This window comes from Cyanistes caeruleus, chromosome 3, assembly GCF_971803275.1.
Source record: "Cyanistes caeruleus chromosome 3, bCyaCae1.hap1.1, whole genome shotgun sequence".
Classification (NCBI taxonomy): Eukaryota; Metazoa; Chordata; class Aves; order Passeriformes; family Paridae; genus Cyanistes; species Cyanistes caeruleus.
Window position 1 is genome coordinate 71010393 of NC_141703.1, and position 25535 is coordinate 71035927.

At 39.8% G+C, this 25535-nt stretch overlaps 1 protein-coding gene and 1 long non-coding RNA gene across 2 annotated transcripts in view; one reads left to right on the plus strand and one right to left on the minus strand.

Moving 5' to 3' along the window:
• Window positions 1-12279, minus strand: part of LOC111923643 (uncharacterized) — a 65462-nt gene extending 53183 nt beyond the window's left edge. The window contains exons 1-2 of the transcript XR_015284749.1: window positions 12185-12279; window positions 6383-6472 (exon numbers count right to left, since the gene is read on the minus strand). The gene's annotated coding sequence lies outside the window, so the exon portion shown is untranslated. The remainder of the gene's footprint in view (window positions 1-6382; window positions 6473-12184) is intronic.
• A 434-nt stretch (window positions 12280-12713) lies between these two features.
• LOC147654232 (uncharacterized) lies at window positions 12714-24057 on the plus strand. The gene is made up of 2 exons (XR_015284751.1): window positions 12714-12865; window positions 20007-24057. It is a non-coding gene; the product is annotated as an uncharacterized LOC147654232 (long non-coding RNA).
• Window positions 24058-25535: the final 1478 nt, after the last annotated feature.

The following is a 25535-nucleotide window of genomic DNA, read 5'->3' on the forward strand; positions in this document are numbered from 1 at the left end:
TGTTACTCTCTAGACAGTCTTGAGTTGTTAACACACCCAAAAGATTATGTTCCACATCACATTTTTCTTTCCTAGGATAGGCTGACGTATCTTTCAGTGGCATGAGGTTAGCTTGCATCACCAACAGATCTTTTCTCAGTCAGCTATCCATTGCATTTGGCAAATCTCATTCACTATCACTGTATGCTGCTCCATGTGGCCCAAGTCCTGCTAATCACACAGTGAGTAGTTGTAGAGGAGGTGCCCCATTTGTAAAGAGAAGAGATCTCCATTTGCTGAAGAGAACAGGCACTGTCCAAAACCAGCAAGGTGATGATTGCCCTGGACACACTATCATTTATGTTATTAATGCCTGCAAGTGCCAGCTTTCCCAAGTGAGTGAGAGCACCTTCTTCTGATCCTTGCTGTTACACTGGATAACTCCCAGATATTCTACCCCCACCCCACAAAACTCTTAATGATATATTCAAACGTGGAATGCAATAAAATAAGGTGTCAGGATATCTTTGGTTTAGTTTATCCTGTAATACATGCAGAAAATATTTCTTCTTCCTTTTATTATTACATATGTTCAACTCCTTTTTAAAATATATTCCCTCGGTCAAAAGAATAGATATTGGGGCTGGTGGTTGCAAAAGCTATTTACTCCCTGCTTCTATAAAATATTAGGTAGAATAAATATTTGTGCCTCCCTGTTTAAGACCAGGCTTCTTCATGTTTTACACTGCACCAGTGTAAAAATGCTGAGAGACAGTCACGGTCACCAAGGTCAGCTTTATTTCACTGCAGGATTTCCTGCATTTCTCATTAGATTTAAAATAGCTTGTGATACTACACACTATGATTTCCATTGAAAATACTGACCCATGGCCTATGAAAAAGTACTTTTTTCCAGGGTTGTGTGAATATCAACTGTTCTTAAAAAAGAGGAAGGTAGCTGGTGTCACTACTAAAAGAAAATGCTTAAGAGCAAGAAGAAGATTTAACTGGAAGGAGAGAGGAAAGGGAAGGAAGAAGGAGGGAATGCAGCTAGCTCTGACATGGCTTGTTCCTAGGGCTCAGCAGGGGATTAGGGCTGTCTCTGGGCTGCACTGTGGGACGTGAAGCACTCCAGCCACGTTTGCACAGCAGGAGCACATCTTGCTCCGCTGCTGACACCCGGCACCCTGAGCGGAGGCAGAACTCGTGCTGTGCTGACCCAGCCGTGACTCTGATCTTCCCACTTCAAAGGAGGAGGACTCCTGCAGAAGGCAGCCTGAGATTCCTAAACTGTTTTTCACACAACAGATGAGCAGCTTTTGATAAACCAGAACATACAGTATAATTAGGCCTCAAACAGCATATACTAATTACAAGCACAGAATTATGCACATTCCTAATGAGAGTGCTGGAAAGGGGCATAGGGAGAGGAACACTAGCAAGCACAGACAATCTTCAGCAGCCACAGCCATGGCACAGAGGAGCTGTGCCTGGAGACGTAGTGCAGCAGGGGAAAGGATGCTGAGGAAGACCAGGACAACCGAGCTGTTTAAAACAAAATTTTACACTGTTTAGGCATTGCTGCCGCCAGGAACAGGTGAGGGGAAAGGTGACCCACAACAACATGCAGTGGAGGCAACAGCTCTTTCCAACAGCCTCCAGCTTCATCTGCAGGAGGTGGCAGGAGTGAGTGAACTTGAGGATGTAGGCAAGGCACCTTCAGGACAGCCTTTGTCAACAGATTCTGTGGTCGGCTGAGGCCAGCTGTGTGTTTGCCAGGCACACCACAGAGCCTGCTTGTCCCTGGAAATCAAAGTTTGGGGCCTTTGAAGTGCCAGCACATGCACAAGAACAATGTGCCCAGGGTTGTTCATATCCAGCAGTTCTTGATGGCTTTCACTGTGGCTTTAGTTCACGTATTGAAGAGCACTGAATATCAGTTCAAGTAGAGGCCCTCAGGTTGGTTCCAATCTGAGGACCGTCAAAAACATGCCGGCATATCAACCATAGAACAAAAAAGTGAAGATCACCAAAAATGGACCTGATCACAAAGTTTATTCCGCAGAATCCCTGTGAATAGTCTTACTCCATCCAGACTGGGCTGTTCAGAGGGATCTACCTGGTGTCAGGAAGCCCTAACGGTCTCAAAACCATTTATCCAGCATGAGACATGACTGTGACCCCTTTATCACACCTGCCCCATGTACTGGGGCCTGGGGTTACCACCAGAAAGCCTTTTTCCCCAACTGTTCAACACTTTCAGGTCCAGAACTAAAACTGGTATTTCAGCTTGTTCTCAGCCTTACTCTCTTCCTTCCTTACCCGCTTTTCTGAAGGTCCTTTTGCAGCCCACCGTGAGGTCAGCCAGGCATATCGCACTCTAGCAGTGGCATAAATCCTACATGTGAATGTGTGGGTTTTGTTGCCTTCTGTTATAACCCTCAGAAGTGGGTTTACCAACACAATGTGAGGAATGAAACACAAAAACACCCACAGAGAAGATGGAGATCAAAGTTTGTAGTAGATTATCAGATTTTACAAAGACTGTGGTTCTGGAATATACAGGGAAACCGGTCACCTCTATGTTTTAATAGAGTTCGTGGAATTTGAGACTATAATTCAGGAAATCCCACGTTACACAGCATATCTGGCAACCATAACGCTATTCTAGGAAAAGCAAATTTTATGCTTGAGCGTACCGCTGAATTCTTCTGTGATGCTGAGTAAGTTGCTCTGAGCAGATTTTCCCTCATCCTGTGTCCCTTGATTTTGCATCCTTCCCGTTCCCCTCAGGTTGCCTCCATCTCTTCATTGCTAGGGCACCAGAAGGAAAAGCAGCAGGAGCAGAGGATATTAGACCCTGCTATTAGAGGCTGTGCCATAGCCGTACATGGTAACAGGAGGAGAAATTACAGGGAAAGTTATGTTCATCTCCTACAGCCCTGGGACAGAGGATGCCCAGTGCAGATGGTATCTTCGGAAACCTAAGTGCCAACTTCTGCCAGGTCACTGCTGAGCTAATAAGAACTAAGGTTTCAAGAAGGACACAATTCAGCCAAATATGGGGAGCTCTTTACAGCTAGGAAGGATGTAGGAAAAATGCACGCCATTTCTGATGACATTTCCAAAAGATCTGAGGCTGACGTCCCTACCCTCCAGGGAAAACATAAGTGTGCTCAGGTCATTTGACACAAGTAACTGAAAAATGAAGTACTGTAATGGAAAACTTTAAACTAAAAAGACTTTTATTTGACTTGGTCATAATAATTATATCAAAACAGAGACCTTATATGGTGTTTATTATTTGTTCTTAAAATTGTGATCAGTTTTTAAGTTACATTGATTTAGAGGGGGGATAAACCTTTTCTATGAAGAAGTGAAGTAACTTACATAAGATGCCGTGTGAGGTTGATGGCAAAACCAGACACAGGAATGATAAGTGGAATCCTGCACTTAGGGAATATAATGAAGTTCTGCCACTGGTTTCCACAGGATCAGCCTTTCCACACATGGTGGCACATTAACAGCCCAGATTAGTTTTGCCCATCCATGTAATACAGCTCACTCTCACATGAAATGCAAAGACTTTTTTATCAGTATTCCACAGTTCAAGATCACTTGGGATAAATTATGTTTATCCTAAACAGAAATGTCAAAGGGCACTTTATTTAAGTATGTGCAATTATTCAAACCGGAATCTGGCCAGGTCATTGCAGTTAACATCCCACTTTCTCTATGGAAAGACGTTTCTCCCTATTTAATGCTGGGCCTATTTAATACAGAGGAGCTAGCTAAACCATTAAGGAAATGTAAACCAAAATCTTGATTTTACCTTTATTAAAGGGAACCTGCTACATTTTCAATACGTGCAAATGTATTTTCTTGAATTTAAAGGGATAACATTCTCTTTTTTGATGGACTTTGTGTGAAATTCCAAAAAGAAATGCTTTATGGATCAGTACTATGCACAAATAGTCCCTGGTACTATTACTTTGGTAATATGGTACTATTACTTTGGCAGGGAACCAGAAGATCTTTCTGGTTTGGTCTTTAACTGTTCCTGAGCCTAGTAAATTACAGTTAAGCTCCATTCCCGGCTAGTTAAAATCTTGCACTTGGTCAGAAGGTCTTTCTCACAATAAGACCAAAAAAATGTATACTAATTCCTCACAACGGGGCAAGTAGTGAAATACCTCTTTCTTGCACTCTTGGAATTTGTGGGTACCTTGAAAATATTTAGTAAATGCTTTGTAAGCAAATCTGTCCAACATCTAAGCGTTTACTCGTGTATGTGATACACATGCAAAGTAAAGCATTAAAAGATACAGCCAGGACTGCTGCAAGGTGCCCTCTCTAGACCACACAGCCCTTTTTGATATCTCCTATTGCTGCCACAGAGCCAGAAATCCAAGTTCTGCCAAGTCACCCAGGAAGTCCTGCAGGCACTCATGAATGTCATCGGAGGAACAATATTAGTTCATTAAAGAAAGGAAGGCTAAATGAAGCAAACACTAACTCTCACGAGAGTAAGTTGTTTAAATAAGCTTGACAAATATCTTTTAAATGGCACTGAAATGAAATTTGAATAATTTTCTGTACTTGAATATCTTGATGTATGCTGAAGATTTAATAGAGGTTTTTGCATGTATCCCTTAAAGAGAAACCTGAGTTATTCTTTGATGTTATGTGAGGAAAATGAGAGGTTTAGATTAACACTATGAGGGTTGAAGAGGAGGTCATAGTATAAGAAAAGGAATTAGAAGTGGCAAATTTACAGGACCATTTTACTTGTCTTTCCTATAATTATTTCTTTATATTGGTGCAGATTATATCTAAACAAATAAAAAATTCCTAGTAGAGCATCAAGGCAAAAAATTACAAAATCAAAGAACATTTTTTTCCTTTCTAGTTTAAGGTCATCTTAAAACAAAAGAAACAATATTCAGAAGTAAAGATTTCAGGAGGAAATGGCTTTTTCTTTGACATGACATGTCATTTCTTTGACATATCTGACAGTGTTAGGAAGTAAATCCTGCTGCTGCCTTTACAGAAAGTATTCTTCTCCATCTTTGCTGAAGAGGCAAATTTGAATTTTCATGGTCTACAATACAAACCCTTTGAAGCTTGTGCTCTTCCAAGGAAATCCACCCTATCATCTCACACTACTTAGAAGGACCTGCACTCTCTGCAAGTATAGTCCTTTGTGGGACCATGAAGATAATGTTGTTGCCTGATTTTATTAAAAGCAGAATTTTCATTCAGAAAAGACATAATTATCACACAATGATCAAACATTATGAAGCTATTTTCAGAAAAAAAACTCTGCATAGAGACTATAGGAAGATTATGTAAATAACTTATTTTAAGATGAGTCAGTTAATGTTATGACTAAGATCAATGGGGAAAATATGATTTTAAAAGAGCAAGATAACTAGTCAAGAAGGAAATAGTATATTCTTTTTTATACATATAATAAGTGGTAAAGTTAGTCATAATTCATCTAATCATGATAATAATACATCAGATTTTACAAAGAGCATATAATGTTTTGTAATGCTAAAGAGGTCACACTACTTTGCTTTTTATTATCCAAAGACATTGACTCATTGAGGTTCGAGAAGGTTTGAGAAGGTCTCTAGTTCAACCTCCTGTTCAAAGCAGGGTCAAGACTGAATTCAGATCAGGCTGCTCAGGGCTTTGTCAGCTGTCTGTAAACCTCCAAAGATGAGGTGATGTATCTCTCACCCCATGCCTTTACCCCATGCACCCTCCACCTTTAAACCTAATTTGAGTTCCAGAAATCTGACCCTTCTCTGTGCATCCCACTGAAGAGCTCATTGTACCCTCAGTGACCTTTCCATGGGCACTGGGAGCTGCTCTCAGGTCCCTCTGAAGCCATCTCTCCTCCAGGTTGAACACACTGAGCTGCCCCAGCCTCTTTTCACAGGGTATGTGTTCCAAGATCCAAAGAGAGAAAGAAAAACATCCCAGGTGCAATCCTGGGTGCCTTTTCTTCCTTCCCTGTGCCCTCAGGATCCAGGACTACTTTGATACAGAACAAATGGCTCATACACCTCTGTGTACATAGGCAGCCCAGAGGCTTTCTAGTTTTCCTAAAAAATAATAAACTGGCTACAAGATCCCAAAAGATCCATGAGGTTTTTCTTACTAACTTTCAACTACATTAAGCTACATGCAAGCAGATGAGCATTAATTGTTGGAAAATAACCTCTCTGTGACAGTGATGCCCTCCTTTTTCAATCAAACTGCCTCCTACAGACAGTAAGATGTGCAATCATCAAACTTACTCAAAATATGACTAAAGAAATTAATCAGTGGAAAAACTTTTGTTACCATATCAAAAGGGCATCATGGCATTTGCTGCATCACATTAGGCCCTTACCTCCCAATAGTGCAGGTCAGTCTGCTCCCACTTTCACTAGCAGTAGTAATTACTTCTGTGTCTTTGGATGCAGAAAGTCCATGCTGTTCACTGTGGAAGAAATGAGCATGACTCACCTTCTCTTTCCATATCAAACAATAATTGAATTTTTCCATTCAACATTTCTGGCCAGAGACAAAATTTTCCTTATGTTCAGAAGTTTCCAACCATATGGAAGGGCCATATCCACAGAAATTCAGCATCAGTTTCTCACAAATCCTGCTCAATTTGTGATAAGTTATCAAAAGTAAGAGATAAGTTAACACCCTCTGTTAATTTCTCTCAAAATAAATGATCAGAAAACCTCACTTCAGCTGCCACATATCACTGGAAAATTCAAAACTAGGTATCAGCAGATTCTTCCATGTACAACGAGCAGTCTAAATCAAGGTAGTTTCTTTTACTATAAAATATATTTTAAAAAAAAGAATAAGAAATGTCCAGTCAATTTGGCTTTTTGCAAAAGGCTGACTCCATAAAGACCAACATTATGTCATCGTCGTGTCTGATGGCCAAGTCTGCACTGTATACAAGGTGTTTTGGACACAGATTTTCTTCTTGTCCTTACTTAAAGTGAAGTCTCATTATAGTTTATGATCTGTGATTTACAAGTTTGAATTGAGTTAAGATCAGTCTCAGCATATCATTTCTGATCCAGACTAGGTACTCTGGTTCATGTAAGTCTCTGTTGACGTGAGGCCAAGGCATGCAATCACTCATTACCTATGCCATCGCCTCACTGATGGATTACTGTGAAAGAAGTTGGCTCCCAGGATCATAAGGAGAATCCTCTGCTTCAGGGCACCATGGGGACCCGGGACTCCCTGAGGCTCGTCAGAGCTGGGGGCTCCCCAGGGTGGAGGCAGAGCCTGTCCTGCCATTCCAGCCATGCCCAGGGGAAGGGTAGATGGGGGGGAAGCCAGGGGGACTGACATAGGGTCCTGTGTTGTGGGTGGGTGGGGGAAGCTCTGAGGGTGCCTGGGTAGGAGCTCTGAGCTGACAGTGTCCTCTGGACCCTAACACTTCGATACAAAACAAGCTTTTCTGAAATTCAGCTGCTTTTTTCTCTTTTAATGAACATCACTCAGGAGCACAGGAGTTAGAACAGTCCCACAGTGCTGCTCAAAGCTACAACTGATAAAAGATCATGGTGTCTAACACTGGATCTGTAAAGTTTTCAGATGGCAGATGTTGATCTTAGGAACTTTACACACTCTGGCTTTTGGCTGCTTCAGTTTCTAAACTGAATTTTCTCATTTCTACATGTCTGATCTTCTATGCATGTCTGCCACTGGACTTCTTTTACTGACTCCTAAAAGAAAAGCCTCTTGCATAGATCTTATTTATTTCCTTCCCTAACTCACACCTCTGAGGATATAATTTATTTCCTTCCTACCTAGAAAAAGGAAATGTAAATACACATTTTTCACCCACCAGAGAACTGGATTGTACGATCTCTCCTGCACTGAAGATGCCTATGCCATGATACCTCAGATAGATAGATAGATAGATAGATAGATAGATAGATAGATAGATAGAGCAGATCTAGCAGCCCCTCAACCATCATGCTCAGCAGAAAATGTGGCAAGACACTCTTCAGAGGTGTCACCAGGCAACACATGGACCTATTGAAGAAGTACAGGTGTTGGATTTTGGGCAATAGACATTGACAACGTTCATTCCTTCCCTCTTTAACTACTCCCACAAGATAATGTTTCCTCCTCTGTACTATACTAAAGAGCAGTCCTAAAGGCTGAGTCTTATCACCTCTATGACTACACTGCAACCCCCAACAGATATCTGAATCCAGAGAGCTGTGGATAGCATCTCTTTCCCATTTAATTATCTCTTTTTTTAAAGCAAACTCAAAAGCATTTCTGAATGGAAACGTGGAAGAGTGGAAGAGTTTCTCATCCAGCTCTTCAGCAAGAAGTCAAATTAAAAAGACTAATGAATTCATCAAGAAAATTATTTTTCCATAATACCTAATTAACTGTACTTCCATTTTAGGGATTTAAAGTGTAAATAGTCTAAATTAATACAAACTGAATGGAATGAAGTAAAAGTTCTAACAAGATTTAACTCCACTGTCCATAGTCACTGGATACATGTTGCTGAGTGACCATGAGTTATAATTATTGTCCTTGGAGAAAAAATGAGAATGTGATATCATATCAAAGCAAAGAAAGTACTGGGCCTGCTTACATATGCTGATGTAAGCAGGAATAAGCCTGTCAGTACAGTGGTAATTATTAAGAGGTTGACACACATGAGTTTTGAATTACTAGAACTGGTTTGTTATTAGGTTCACAGAGTTCACCAGTCCTTCAGTGTGAGAAACAAGGGATAATGGAACCAGCAAGGACTGCTGTTCTGTGAGCTGGAGGTGGACATGAAGAAGATGAAGTTTGAACTGTACAAAATTATACTGTTCCTATAAAACTTTAGATGACAAATAGTGGTTTTGGTCTTGCAAGTTCTTCAATTGAATGCTAAATACTTAAAGCCACAAACAGCTTTATCTACATCCCAATTTACCAAAATCACCAGCTTCTGGGAAATTTGGTATGTATGAATTTGTATTTTGGTTTTATTTTCATGTCATTCATAGCATTCTAGCCCATGATATGTATAAGCAATAATTCTGATGGAGTAACCTTTCAGATTAAAAACATCTCTGGAATCCATGTATCTCATTACACAGTTTCATCACAGAACACTCACTGAAGGTTCCTGCAGTGAACTCTCACTAAAATTCAAGTCAGTGATTTTTTAGGTTCAAAACCTTCCCCATCAACCAGGTGTACAAAAGCTCCAGGTCACACAGAAATTCAGGGTTCAGGATTTAAATATTACTCCTTGGAAAGTTCCCCTTTGTTCTTGCTTCCATGGAAACTTATCTTCTTCTCAGCATCCCTGGAGCGAAATCTTGTAGCAGCTGAGAGAAGAGTGGCATGGATTAGGTCTGTATTCTAATAATACTGTCCCTAATTCTGCTGCTTTCATCTAAAAATCTGAGTAAGAAAACATTTAGTTCCTCAAAACATCTTAACATTTCATTTGGTCTTCTATCTGCTACCCCTCTGTTGAGATCAATATCTTGACTAATGTTTCAGAAAAACAGCCAGTTTTAAACCCACTTCTTTTGGTTTTGCTCATTGTCCAGCTGAGTCCTTGTCTCCACTCCATCAAAAAAGCAGACAATATTTTCCCAATTTGAGGGTGCTAGCACATTGCAATTATGGCATCTCACAATGACTATTTTGGCAAACACTTTGGCTTCTAGTCTCTCACCAGCAGGTCTTTTCCATGTCACTCTTTGCTACAGCCTCTGCAGTCTCACTCTTTTTTAATGTGAACATGTCAAGATGGTGCACACTGTGCAATTAGCAGCAGCTAATTATTTAGCATGTAGAGAAGTAAATTAATCTTGCCTTTCTTACTCAATCATCACATTACGGTTCATATAGGAATATATGAACAGTATATATGAATGAGTACAACGAATTCATACAGAATATGAGAAAACCCACACTACCCCACACTAGAGCTCATTTTCAGCTTAATCATCACTCTGGCCCAGAAATCCTAGCCAGGGTGGCAAGATGTCAGAATATAATCTTATTTCTGCACCTATTACCTTCTCTCCTCATTCCCCTGCTCTCAATCATATCAAAACACTTTATTGACTGAATTTACTAGTGGATCCAAGCCACTCTAAGAAACTTCAATTAGAAATAATTAAGAATCCTGTATCTTTGTGTAATTTTTTTTAATTTAACAGGATTTCAGAGTCCTGACTAATGTCTCTGTTGTGTTACTGCTAGATGACATATTTTAATGCAAAAATGTACCATTCTAATCATTTAATGGACTGATATCCTGAATGAAAACACAGACCATGAAATAATTCCTGTATTGGACCACAGGTTTCTTCTTAGTAATAGATCTCAGTTAATGGCCTTCATTAATGGAGCATCTGACATAAAGTTTGCTGAATTGTTCCAACATTTTCTTAGGATCATGTTCTTTGCCTCACATTTTCTTAGACTCCAAATACTGTCTGATCACTATTTTGAATTTGTCTATCTTCATATCTGAGCTATTTGACATTACAATTCTTTGTTCATTGTGTACCCTCACATTTCATTTTAGAAGTATCATTCTTCATCAGTGGTGATCATATTGAAGTCCATAAGTGAACACAAAATAGAGAGAGAGAATATAGTGCATAACAATATGTTTTTTGTTGACAGAAACACTGCTGAAGGAAACCCAGTTTTCATGCATATAATTACCATTATACAAAACCATAAGGCTAGGCAAAAGCCTCTTTCTGTCTCATGTTTAAACCCAAGCTGTGTAGCTCAATCTGCAGAAAACAGGATGTTTGTTTTTAACAGTAAGGTGAAAATTATTTTCCTTTTTTTAAGCTACAAGTGATGGTACTTGCTTTTTTAGGTATTTTTAAATGAAAAAAGTCTGAGATTTGGAGATAAAAGTGCATGTTTCTTAATTTAATGCTTCAGTGTCAGGCCACAGGAACCACCAGTATATTGTGGAAGTACTCCTGCACAACAGAAATGAATGGAAACTTTGATTTTTATTTACATGCATGGAGGATCAAACACTTTGTGTAAAATCAAGACAGTGATTGCTATCCCAGATCAGAGAGGAAGATCTGAAATTAGAGGCTGGGAACCTAACCATTCTGGCACTTTGACATCAATTCATCAACTAGAATGAAATGTTATACCAGCTTATTGAAAAAAAAATCAACTAAAGCCCTGATACAAGAAGCATTAATTTAAATTCATTATTTAAGCACATGCTTAGTTTGAAACACAGGCCAGAATCTCTGTGGGCCCTGATAGGGTTTAACCAGATACTTACAGGTCACTTAAAACCCAGGTTGGAGTAAATTTCTGACTCAGAACAAACACTTCAAAGAAAAGTCTTTGCTCCAAAAGTAGCTTAAGAGTCACCTTGCCTTGATCATGGCAATCAGAAAGATTTCAAATTATTAGTCTTAAAGACAGAAAGGTTTAGTTAAATCACAGGCTAAAATATATATGGACTGAACCACGAGACGTCATAAAAAGAGAGCTTTGAAAAGCTTTCACAGATATGTCCCCCACCAGAATCAAAACAGTCTTCTCCAGGAGGTATTTCCAGAAGGGGCTTTTACCTCAAGGAAGAGGGAGCTGCAGAGCAGAAACCCTGGCAGGCTGTGGACAAACAGCTCAGGGGACAAGGCTGGAAGGGTGCGTGGGCACAACCTGCAGAATTTTTGGATTCAACAGGTGAAGGTAACAGAAGGAACTGCCTTGAGACACAGCAGCAAGAAGAGCTTAGGAGATGTGGTTTATCCCAGCAACAAAAGGTGTTGGCTCTGATTTTAATAGTTAAATGTCCCAATTATATCAATACAAAGTATTTCTATGGCTCAGATCTCAATTGCTGGATGTCATGGTTTAATCCCAGCCACTCATTCCCTCCTGCTCCCCACAGAGGGACTAAGAATTGGGAAAAGGAGTAAAACTGGTAGGTTGTGACAAGAATAGTTTCATAACTGAAGCAACAACAGCCATATCAACAACAAAATAATAGTAACAGTAACTATAATAAAAAGGAGAAAGAAATTATTAATTTTTTATAATTAAAACTAGAAAGACAAGTAATGCACAACATAATTGCTTATCACCCACTGGCCAGTCCCCAGCCTGTTCCCAAGCAGCAATCAGCCCCTCCCAGGCAATTCACCTCTGTTTACATACTGGCATGGTATTCTATGGTATGGAGTATCCCTTTGGCCAGTTGAAGTCTGCTGCCCTGGACATCCTCCTTCCCATTTCCTTGTGCACCTGCTCACCCTGGCAAATGAAATGTCCTTGATTTAGAGTAAGCACAACTTAGCAACAACTACAACATCAGTGTTTTATCAACATTATTCTCATACTAAATCCAAAACACAGCACTGTGCCAGCTACTAAGTATAAAATTAACTCTATCCCAGCTGAAATCAGGACACTAGGCCATGCATTTACTTTTAAAATAATACAAAGATTTCTCTGGATTTCTTTTTTAGAAATATGGTGCATTTTCCCTGTTTCCTTGTTTTTCTAAATATTATTCTTCCACCATTATCATTAAACAGTTACTGTATATATCAAGGCTTTCAACAATGTAATTGGTGTGCAACCCACTCCCTAGTTAAACCAACTTCACTGTGTCTCTACTGCATGCTGATCTCACACAGACTCTTATACTGCCTTGCACCTGTAGTGCATCTGTTCACTTCCTAATTACATGTTAGTCAAAGCAAATTAATACCCTTGTGTATGCTTCATCCTCTTTTTCTTCCCAGGAAGAAACTGTCTGGTGGGAGAGGTCATGATGCTCTGCTCAAATTTTATTTGACTGCTTGGCTATTTATTTTCTAAGGTAAGTGTTATTTTGGGTGGGATTTATGTAACCTAAGTTCAGGCTTACAACACAGGTATTTATGTGGGATATAGTAAGCCAAGGTTCCTGGACTGGGCTGTGAAGAAAAGGATGCATTTTAGGGACACAAGTCTTCCTGCCTGTATTAAGTACCTATACACAAATTTTGCCTTATGATTTCATTGACCACCCTTTCTGTTGACTGGATGTGTGACCAGTTCAGTACCAGAAACAGATATCTGTACTAAGAGTCCAGTCTTTGGTATATATGAAGAAGACAAGGTCAGAAAACATACCCAAGGCAGGAACAAGAAGGCAACTTGCCATAGTCCCTAATACCAAAGGTGATCCTTTTGACAACATCCAGCAGGTTTCTGAGAGGCCTGCTCTTCTCTCCTGCCTGGAAAAGGTTTTATGCTATGAATGTTTCTCTCATTATGCCACAGGGATGAGGTTTTGATTCCAATCTTTACTCTTCACCAGATGATTCTTGGATGACTTGGCCTAAGTTCATTGAGCCTCTTGAAAGCACACCCAAGACCCTCAGCTTAACCTGCTGTTCTCTAAAAAGTATATGTACAGTAAAGAAAAGGGATCCATGTGCTCCCAGAAGCCCCATGGTGGAAAAGAAAGAGGCTCCTGCTTTACAAAGATTCCTGTGGGCTGATGGATTTGTAAGAACAAGGATCAGTGAACATCAATTTGTAGCTCACATTCCTCACTTGTTAGTTTAGGTTTTGATTTTGTGCAATTGCTAGTTTGCATTATTAGTAGTTGTTTCAGTACTCCCTACAGAGAATTAGTGCATCCCTGATTATTTTGCTGTCTCTAATGTATGATTTTTTGATACTGCCTGAGTTGGAAGAAATATTCTGTAAAGATGGCAAGTCCAAAAACTCTGTTCTTCTCTGCTGCACTGCTTGTGGGGGATTGCCATTATATCAGCTTGTTGCCAACATCAAGAAATTCCTCCAACATGCATGAGATGCTCTGAATGTCCAATCTATTTAAGTGGAAAAAAATAGAGGGAGGCAGGATAAGAGGAAGAATGATAACAAAATTTGACTGTATTTAATGGGCCATGGTAGCTGCTCTGAACTGTGGACATAAGAACTTTCTTTTCTATCTGCAGGGCAGGACTCCGGGATAAATGCGGCATTTTAAATAACTGACATTCAGCAATCTCCAGGAAATATTTGTTTGTTTCTAAAAAAAGTAACATATTAGGTGACACATTCACTTTTGGAAAATACTTCTGACACGAAAAGTACAGAGCAGCAATTTAAGCAGCTTGAATTAAGACTTTCAGAGCTGGTACAATTTTCTGACCTTTTCTTCTGGGCAAAAGGGAAGAAAAGATGGATTTGTTGATATTCAAGAATAACTACCCAGAGTACCATGTCTGAAGGTTATTCAGCACCCAGTGTGAGATGCACACAGAAGCAAAAGTGACCAGTTACCTTTATGGCCATTCAAAAAAATCTGAGAAATGGCCTCAAATTTATCCTTGTCCTGCAGAGGGTCATACTCTTTGTCATCTTTAGGTTGTGACGGCAACACTGGAAACTACTGTGTGACCCAGCCTGGCCTCAGCTGGAAATCTGATAGGAACCAGCTTCTTTCCTCTAGAGCATACGAACAATATGTACCAACACACCAGAATATGGCCAGAACAATAAAGTACGGTACTTCCAGTGGTGTTTTGGCACTACTGCTTGTAGTCTCAGCTGCAAGTCACAAGTGGACAAGACAATAGAAATTAAAATTAAAAAAACAAAACCAAAAACAATGCAAAAAGTTATAGAATCTTTCTCAGAGCTCAGGAAAGGATTTGATTAAAGTGAATCTATAGTTCTGGTAACTTTTCTCCTGTCTGTTCTCTGCTCTCTAATTGTTATATCTTTGTATGGAATTAACCAATGGCTGTGTCTGGAAAGTTCTTTTCCTGAAGTTCCTTGCCAAACCAATATTCTCTGCTGAGGCTGACAGGCTTTATGGAAAATTGACCATGTTGACTTGGGGGAGAGAAGGAGGTTTCTAAGATTAGAGGAAAAGAGAAGGAAAGCGCAGACAGAAATGTGATGGGGTTTTGATCCAAAAATGCATTTTTCCATTCAAATACATTCTGACAAAGGGCTTGGAAGGTTTTGTTTTCATTCCAATATAGGAAAAATATCAATTCTGCAACATTCAAAGTTATCATGAAGTGGAATTGCTGTTCTCCAGCCAGTTCTAAAAGCATCATTAATGGACTTACTTTTGTTCTCACTGCACAGGTGCAAAGTTGGCAAGACTCCACTGTCATTAGTGAGTTACCCCAGGCTAACACCTGGCTAAAATGAGATTAAGGCCCACTGCCCTTAGATTTTCTCCAATGTATGGCACGTGTTAGAGCAAACAGGGCCTCTCTCTTGTTTGCAAAGCAGAAAGCAAATATATTCTGTGTATAACACCTCCTAACCTACCTAAACTTTAGGTGTATAAGTAACCTGTGCCCTGAAAGAAAGTGCCAAGTTTCCCTTATAGTCAGTGGAGAGAAGCATGTGTTTGTGAATGCTTCCAGAGGGCAAATGTGTCTGCCTCTGCCTGGAAATTTTGCAGGCTTTCATACTCTTTCCATTGACCTGTGAGAGAATTCAGACAGTAAACTTCAGGATAACTGCTTCATTGCGTGCCTAAAATTTATTCAGAATCAGTTCTTGCTTTCAGTAAATTGGACAGAAATTCTACTATGAAGCTGAGGGGAGCAGCACCTTTGCATAATATGTCCATTAGTAACACTGCCATCAAAAGTATCACTGAAGTAAACAGCATAAAAGCAGTGTAAATTGATCCAATCCCAAAGCCTGCTTAACTGCAAAAGTTTGTTTAAGCACTGGATCTGTTTCAAAGCTTCTGTAGCTCATGATATCATGCCAATGTTCATACCTCTGCCTAGGGTGGATTTATGTCGTTAGTAAGAGGATATTTGGGTTACCATAATGTTAAAAAAGTCTCTGTAGCTTGCAAAAGTGTGTCCTTGATACTGGTTGATGAACACTTAACTTGCACATCATGAATGAAAGAAGAAAATCCCTAAAGCCAGAGTAATTCTATGTTCTCTAGGTTTTTCTTGATCCAAGGAAGCTCCAGTGTCAGAAGGACCAGTAGACTAAATAATCAATAGATATCTCATAAAGTACATTTTTTCTTGATGAGCATAAATTTTTCAGGATTATTTACACAGTGAAAAATTAATTTTTAGAAAAACTTGCTAGAAAGGGGATGTTTTCATATTAAAAAACATTCCCAACCCCATTATTTCATGCCTACCTGCAATCCTAGTCCACCTGGTGCACAACCTATTTCTTTGTGTCTTCCAGGAGACTGGATTGTTGAATAATGACCACAAGTCCATCATGTGGTTGGCCTGACAGGTGATGCCTGTAAGAGATGTCCTGTATCAGTCAATAATGGTGGTTTCTCCATTACTGTTTGATCAACATTCATCATAAAAATGTTCCTCTTTTCCCTATATCCAGCCTCTTCTAGCAGAGCCATCTTAATCTATAAATAAAAATGCACAGACTCTGCAGTCTTTGAATATAGTTTGCCAGATGATTCCTTTTATTTTTTTTCCTTATCATCTTGGTTTTGTTAGAATTGTATTTAACCTGATAAGAATACTTTAAAAGAATTTTATAAAGGTAAGTGCAATCCATTGTCAGCCTGTGTTACATGAACCCCTACTGTGTGGCAAATATAGTGTGCTGAAACACACTGAATTATAAAGACAAGCAGGAGCATTATCTAAACACTTAATCCTTGATACCATTTTCCTTGAGACCTACTGGAAAATCAAGCTATTGTAAATTTTTGCACAAAGCATACCCAAAAAGGGAATAATTAAATCTCCATCAGCAGTCTTCATTCCTGTGGTATATGAGTACTGAACACTTGTCTTTGCAACATTCACAGATTTACTTGTGTATATATATTTTTAAACATTTTTTACTGTACAATAACCTCTCCAGCTTCCCAGTCTTAATTGCAGCTTGAGACTCCAGCTCTGGCACTCCTATGACCCATGATGCTGAGCTAGCAGCAGCAGCCTCAAGAACCTGTTCTCTTCTGTGGCAGGTTGCAGGTGTGCTTTCCAGGGCAGATGGTTGGGTCCTGATCCCCGGAGCATCTGCACAGACACTGAAGTGTGTCAGGGTTCCAGAGCAGCCTTTCTGCCTCTCACAGGTTGTCTCTGCTCCCTGGTCTTCTGTACTTCATTTGCATCCCTCCCACAAGAGCTGCCACTTCTCTTCCTGGGGGGGCTTTACTGCACAATTCCAGGAGCAGCAGCAGCAGACAGGTGGATTCCTGGGCCGGGAATTTTGCCTCCTGCTCTCTGCTTTTGATATTCTTGCTGCTACTGAAAACAGGAGCATGTAAATATGTGAGGTCACACACCCACCAAGGGTGCATAGAAAGTTATTTTGCTACTTGATATTCTACTGGGAAGGAATTTCAAGTGTGGTCCAACCAGGTTCTGTAATGTTTAGTCTATCTGATATTTTTGTTAATGATTTGGATAATGGAAAAGAGAGAAAGTGTGTAAAATTTGCAGACAGTGTCAAGCTAGAAGGATCTGAAAGCTTTTAAGTGGTTAGGATTAGAACTGAAAGTGACCTTCATAAATTGGAGGCATTGTCTAAAATTAACCAAATTAAATTGGTGAAGATAAATGTATTGCCCTGTACTTAGAAAGGAGAAGTAAAATGCTAGTAAAATTAGGAGTAAGGAAGCAGGCAACAATACCAAGAGACAGGTCACTGTGCAAGATAAATCAATAATGCATATATAAACTGATGTTGATAAAAAATAAAGAATAATTTAATTCTGTGTGGGATTGGGAGGAATGTTGTATATGATGCAGGAGCAGTACTCACTCTGCATTACATTACTGCAACAAAGTCCATTTTGGGGCAGTGCACAGCAAAAAGCCCATGCAGATATACTGGAAAGCAGCCAAAAGGGGAGCAAAGAGAATGATAAGAGATTTAGAAAACTGGAACGATGAGAAAAGGTTGAAGGAATGGGGTTTGTTTAGTCTAGAAATGAGAAGACTGAGCAGGGACATGATAACAGTCTTGCAGTACACAAAAGGTTATTCTGAAGAGGACAGTGATAGGTTGTTCTTTATGTCCACTCACTGCTGTACAAGAGGAATTTAGCTTACTTTACAGCCAGGGAGATTCTAGACAGATATTAGGAAAACCTCTCTAATAAGTGTTAAGTACTAAGACAATCTACTTTCAGGGGTTGCAGAATAGCAGCAGAGGTTTTTAACCAAAGGTTAGACAAACATCTGTGACCTTGCAGTTTGCAGGGGCTCCAAATTGGCCCAAATTTGAGGACAGTTTCTCCAGGATAGCACAAGGCCCACCTCTGGAAGCAGTGCCTGTTTCCTGACAAACCCCTGGCCTCTGGTGCAAAGCAGGTAAATGCCAGCAGTTGTCAGTGAAACCATTCAACTTTTTTCATGCAAACTCTTCTCAAATGACCTTTTTCCTCTCAGCCTGTTCTAGGAAGCAGAGCAACACTTCAGATAGAAATTTACTCAGAAAAAATGTTTCCTCTATCCCAGGAAAACACCTGAGTAATTACAGTTTGAATAGTTAATCTGGCAAATTATATGCAACAAAAAAACAGGATCTTAAAATACAGAATGTTAGGAAACCTTAATTATAGGTGGTGTTACCAAGCTCCACACATAATTTTTATTACTGTGTCAACCCAAATATCTAGCCAAGGTCATCATCCTGAGAACTTGGTGAAGAACTAAGATGAAGGATATTAAAATTGTTACATTTACTACTAACAGTCAATAAACTCACAACAATTTTTTGTCTTTAGAAGCTTGGTAGACTACTGTATCTCATGATATGATCAGTCCTTTATTCTGGAAATGGGACTAGTTCATAAGCTTGGTTAGAAAATCTCGGTTTTTAATTAATTTTCTGAAGTGCTTTTATTTGCCTCTTGATCCTGCTAGAACAGGACGAAATTTTAAAGATAATCTTTATAAATTTAAGAGCTAGAAATATTCCCTTGAAATTAAAGGAAAAAAAATAGAAAAAGGAAAAGGGGCAAAAGAAAGAAAGCTGAGACCTTCACTAAAGCACCTGCTTTGAGGAGTTAAGACTTCAAGCAAAATACTGTGAGACTCATAATAATAGTGTGAGAATTGGCAATCCTTCATCAGGGTATAATTTCCCTTTCTTCTAAACCCCCTTTTTACTAGCAAAGTGGTCACACTGTAAAGACTAGACCCCTAATATTAGGAATGGTCCACATGTAAGGTCACAGCTGAGGTTCTATTCCCAAGCTAAAGAACGGTTACAGTCCCTGAAAAAAATTACATAGAATCTTTCTTAGGATATTGGGGGGCTGTAATTAGAGGAAATGTACACTAGAGAAAGCAAAAATGTGTAATTGTTTCACACAGTAAATTAAAAAGGGTGAAATTAGACAGGGGAGTAAAGATAGATGTTGATTAGAGAGTAGAAAGAGCCTGAATACACAGGGTATGCCTCATTTTGTATGTTTGAACTCCGGCTGTGAAGAGCCAGTTAGTGTTGAGGGCTTGTTAGAGCTTGTCCCACAGCAGTAAACATGAGTAAGTGGATTTCTGTGTGGAGCCACTGGCCAGGATGCAGCAGGTGCACACCTGAGCAGGGCTGGGCATGGCAGCAAGGTCTCTGCAAGGGACTAAAGCCCATCACTGACTTCTGCAGGCCTTTGATTGGGCCCTGGCAAGGTTTTTTGCTTAAGATGGGCTACTTAAAGAGGCAGAGCACACCAGACAGTATACAATGTATACTACCACAGGAGACTTCTGTTCAAACATCATGCCAGAATTTTGATCTAAGCATTGTTGAAGAGGTTGCACTGCCAAGCCACCCCTTTCCTCTCAAAATTCCTTTGTGAGCAAGGCATGTCCTGGAAGAAAAAGTAAAATGAAATTAAATTTGTTTTCTTGCCATGTTTGCAGAATATCTCTTGAAGACTAAGAGCTTTGGTTTTTACCTAAAGTTATGCTTAGAGTGCTTAGAGCTACAATCTGTCATCAAAACTCATACCCACATGTCTCTCTGTACTTAAAATGTAGGATGAACTCAAGGAAATCCAGCCTCCTTCTGAAGGATACTTCTTCAGTCAACAATCTTGAAGCAGAAGATAACTGCCCTGTTAGCACAGCTCATCTCAAGGGAATCAAAGGGCATGAAATCAAGTAATTCTGGAGTTGGATTCACCCTGGACTCCAAGGCTTTTTATGCAATCTGCTGCTTGAACCCAAGTACCTAACAAGGCGATGCAGAAAGTTCAGGAAAGTATTTGGCATTTTGATCTGAGTGAGGCAGTCAGCTCCCCAACTATGAGCTAAGGAATTCTCTGCAGCTAGAAAGATTTGCCTTTACTGCAGAACCAGGGCTTGGGGAGGCCTTTTAATTGCCAGTCCTTGGAGGGGATCAAGCTCCTGGCATTTCACCAGAAGCACTTCACGGAGGAAGTTCTGGCACAAGATGGACATATAAGTGCTTTATAATAGGACACTCAGAGAATTTTGCAGTGTCTGGTTTCCTTTGTTCAGTGGCAAAAAGTTCAGAAGTCCAAGCCAAGCTCTTTACCTATATCTGGATGGAAAACATCATAGAACTGGTAGAGAGGATGAGAAGGAGCTACATACTTCTTAAGAAAATGCCTAAATACCTAATTCCAGATGTGCAAATAAATCTTTGCTAGGATAGGAGGGTTTAAATAAGCTTTTAACAAACATTTTAGGGAACATGCTACTAGGGAACATGATGTCTTTTCTGAGCATTCTCAAGTTTTCAAGGCCTCATATAATCTTTCTCTAGAAGTAAGTTTTCTCAGTGTTCTCAACACCTGAAAGGTTTAAATATTGTGTATCTAAGTAGAATGTCCCAAATGGGTAGAATAATACAATATCTTCTAGCTCTACATGCTCTCCATGATTGCAAGCAATACAACTGCTGCTAAAATTTTCAACATAATGGCCATCTTCACTTGGTGAGCAATTTTTCATATTTTATTCATAAGAAAAGCCCTGGAAGTTTGCATGATTTCATACCACTCCTCTGGAATTCTCTCTCAAGTCAGTATTGTGCCTCATCTGCATACTAATGCTGTGAGGTCTGATCCGCTTGCACAGGGAACTGTGTCTAATTCCTGGCCATATGACTTTAGTTCTATATTAATGTTGTCTAAGATTTATCAGCTGTTTGCATCATAAAAAATTACCTTTTGATAGGAGATGAAATTTTTTTGGAAGTTCCTGCTATTGCAACATACCGTGTTTTCATGCTAGCAGCAATACTTGCTTCATAACCCACCCTTGCACTTGCATGTCTGTTGTGTAAGACTTCAGCTTAGGACATCTTGTATTGAGAGTTCTCTTCTGTACATGATTCAGTGCAGCTCCCCAAGCATTTTACAGCTATGAATCTTTTCTTATGTTAAATAGCAGCATGGGAAAGGCTATATTATACAGGAGAACTATTTCCAAACTATCCCTGCAAGTTCAGTAAAATCTGCAGGTCTACTGAGATTCTTTAGTGATTGCAGGTCACATCCATCTTCTCTCTCAGTGAACCACTTTATTTATTCAGTGTTATGTCTTAGAAAATGACCTTCAGTAATGCAGAAGATGCATAATGCACTGATAAATCATGGACACCTTTTGGGATAAAAAAAACTTTCTGGATATGGTCATGAGCTACTGAAAAAGTAGAGTGTCTTTTTCATCCTCTTCTCTTTGAGCAAAAATTTTCTTCCTTGTTTTCCAGCTCATAGACACATAACTGTTGCAAAGTTTCTAGTAGAATATTTATATTTAGTAAGACAGTAGATATATATTTGTGAAAAAAAAATGTATAAGGGCAAGCAAATGACAGAAATTTGCATATATTGGTCATTCATCATACTGAAGTAACAAATGCTTAACACCCAGAAGCAAAAAATCGGAGCTTTGTCATAAATTCACAGATTTATACAAATTGGTGTAGATTAATTGAATGGGATTAAAACCACTCTTTGACCATAGAAGTTCCAGCTTCTGCCTTCAGTCCTTGCTTTCTCCAGACAGAGTGGGAGATCCTGTAGGAGTCAAAAGGGAATTCTGCTGTTAACTTGTGATGAGATCCTCTTCAGCCTATTTAAAACATAGAAAAAAAAGAGGAATGTGGAGAAGCCAAAAACATCAAGTGGAGAAATATCACCCCAATCAGACACCATGGGAACAAAAACATGGTTGCATCCTGTTGATTCCTTCAGAAGTCCCCAGATGAAGAAGATCAGAAGATGGGGCTAGGGACAGGAGGAAGAACATAGTGAAGGAAATGAAGATGTAAGAAAACAGGTAGCTTCAGAGCCCATGCTGACTGGTGACACATCCAAGTCATCTGGATTTGCTTCCTTTTAAAATAATGGGCTTTCCATTCCAGCAGTCCAAGATCTCTAAAACACAGCAAGTCTTACAGTACCTTCATTTTTCCAAGCATATAACTGCTGTGCAAGACTTGCAACATAAGGGCATCTTTATTTTCAGAGAAAACTACTACTGATTAGATGTATATAAAATTTGCAATGGAAGTGAAAAGAGGTCTCATTCTAGTTCACAAGCTCTTGCCTTAAAACTCTCTCACTTGTTCTGAGAACACTACCTGCTACGCAAGATCTGGCCTCACCCCAGGTCTCTCGGAAATAAAACAGACTTTCTTTCAGTTACTCTTCATACCCACCCCTCAGTTTCCTTCTAGCATGAGACTAAGACTTGAAATTACTTTACTAATTAATGATGAGAATTAGCAACAATTGTGACAAAAAATACCTGATGCTGTACGACATACTGGGGTGAGGTGTCTCCTACCTTACAGCAAGAGCAATACCTGTAGAAAGGATGTATTAATGTAGTAGGCTTTCAAAATTCCCCTCCTCTCAGCACAATGTACAAGGAAAGTATCACAATATTATATCATTATATAGCTATATAATAATATTATATAATTATATACAGTCCTGCCAAAGCTATGCATATTCCCTGTTCTACCAAGCTTATGGGAAATTTCTCTTACTAGGATAAAAAAAAACTCAAAAAAATCCTGTTAGCATGCCACCATATTTCCAGTGGCAGTACTTCATCACTGCAAAAGCATCAAGTCTTCCTTCTGCCTCCTCAAGTACTGGTTCTCCCTGCTCTCTCCTTGTATTCTGCATTAATGAACGTGCCCTTCTGTTTGACTCCCTCATTGCAACCTTTCAACTCACCCGTCTGTCACTTGGCAGTAGCTCCAGGAGGGCTCTTCCCAGGGACATTTCGTGTTTATTCAAGTGTTGCTGTGCTGTGAGACTAAAGAAGCAGATCTGTTGCTTCCAGCTACATCTGTTTATTTCCCAACCCACAGCACCACATATTCCCATTTAAAAAAGGCAGGAAGGCAGATACCAAATTGAAAGCAAGTCAGGGGACTGTTTTCCTTTCTCATATTCCCTTTAGTTGCCTGTGGCCTTGCCATTCAGATAGTACACAGTGAATTCAGAGTTTTCAGAACCCATGTGAAAACAGTTTCTCTTTTTCTCCCTTCATTTGTGATTCATTTGCTTTTACCACAAGACTCTGATGAGCTTAATGTATATCAAGATAGCATAAATGTATGGAGGGAGGGCAGCCCTTGGGCCTGGTAGGGCCAGAGACACCAGTTTGTAATGAGCTGGACATGGTCCTCACCAACAGACATAAGGTGGGGTGCAGATGGAGCAGGATGAGCTGTAGGTTCATAGTGCAGGTACCATGGGGTTATCTTGGGATAGAACAGCTCTCTCTCCCATGTTAAATGTGGGAGGTGGTTACTGCTGCAACCTGGGAGAGGGCACAGGTTTTTTCTTCTTCAGCCTGGTTTGTCCTATTTCCATTTGGGTTTGAAACAATGCCCAGGTTAGGAGCCACCTTTGAAGTCGGATGTTACTTCCTGTTCTGACCAGAGAGGAGATAAAATGGGTAATGAGTCTGTAGATAGCTTAAGGAATTGCTTTGGAGTGGTCCCATTTTCTGGAGTCTCTTCAAGAGAGCATACCCAACCCACCACTGGCTGAGCAGCAGCTGTGCCATGGGGCATGCCCAGGAAAGCTGCTTTTGGCTGCACGAGGTAAACACACTTTGGTAATTTTCTGTTCCTCACAGGGTAGGAGCCTGTGCAGAAACACCTGCTGAGGAGTGGTTTATGTGCTGTGATGTGCTGAAACAGCAGGTCTTTCTCTCACTGAGCCCACCAAAAATAAATTTAAACAAAAAAAAAAGCAAGATGTATGTCGAATTTCTCATGGTGGCAAATATAGGAAATTAAGATAATGCTTGGCATTCAGAGCCACCTACAAGAATAACAAAAGATTATGGGTCTCCATGCACATACAGTCCCAGGTTAACACACAGAGTATGGATGCAAGACAGCAACAACTGAACTACAGCATGAAAAATGGCAAAAACTACAAAAATTTACTTTTATTAATATCGAGCTTTCAAAAAGTGTACATGCTAAAAGGATGCCAGAAACCATTTCATTAGCTTTGAAAAAAAAAAAAACCACATAAGTTAAATAGGTGAAATTCAAAGCTTGCAATACTGAGCTACTCTGCATTGTGCGAATATATGAATTAAAGATTTATGTAAATACATTAGAAGAGACAGACCAAAATGAAAACAGCAAGGAGAGGAAATCACCCTTGCTCCTTGCAGTGCACACTGAATAAGGCTACAGCCTGACTGCAAAGAGAATCATGATCATCAGACAATGGAAGTCTGAAGCAATCACTGGGTCGAGGAGCTTCATTCAGCAGCAAGGACCAGCATCCTGCTAGGGCTGTCCTGCCAGCAGCTCAGTGGATGCACAACAACTTTGAGAATTTGCAAGAGCTAAAGAATCTCTGCACTTGAAGGACCAGCACAGTAGCCTCAAAAACTGCTCCAGAACAGATCTAGGTCTTGACCAGTAAAGACTGGAGATCAGCATATAAAGTTTGACACCTGGAAATGCAAATGCCAGCACTGCATTCTTGAATGCTGGCTTCGTATCAAGATATTGGATTGTAGAGACAATGTCAGCCAGCTATATGATATGATAATTGCCTTATAAGGCCTATGATAAATGCCTTATCATCAGCTCTAGCTAACAAAAGGGACTTGATAAACATTGTCTTCCTGCATCTCACAAACGTGGAAACCAAATTTCAGCTTACAAATTTATGAAAGAAATAAAACCCTGAAAGATCCACTGATTGTAGACATGGTCCCTTAAGTTTGAGACACAAAGCGCCAAGTAGATTGAATACCTCCACATCTGATTAAGAAAAACCTGCCTGCAAACAAAATATGGGTTGTGGTTTCCAGAACTACCACTGAGACCATGATAAATTATCAGACAATTTGTGCAGGACAACCCATAAGGCACACTTCCTACCCCATTATGGTCTAATTAAGGAGCTCTGAATATCAGATGTGATACTGTGTAGAAGCCAGATATCAAATTCTCCAGTAGAACAGGAAAGGGTGGTAAACCCATCCCTTACCCTCACACGCAGTTATTCAAATACTAGAAAGTAACTGAGGATACTTTATATTGGA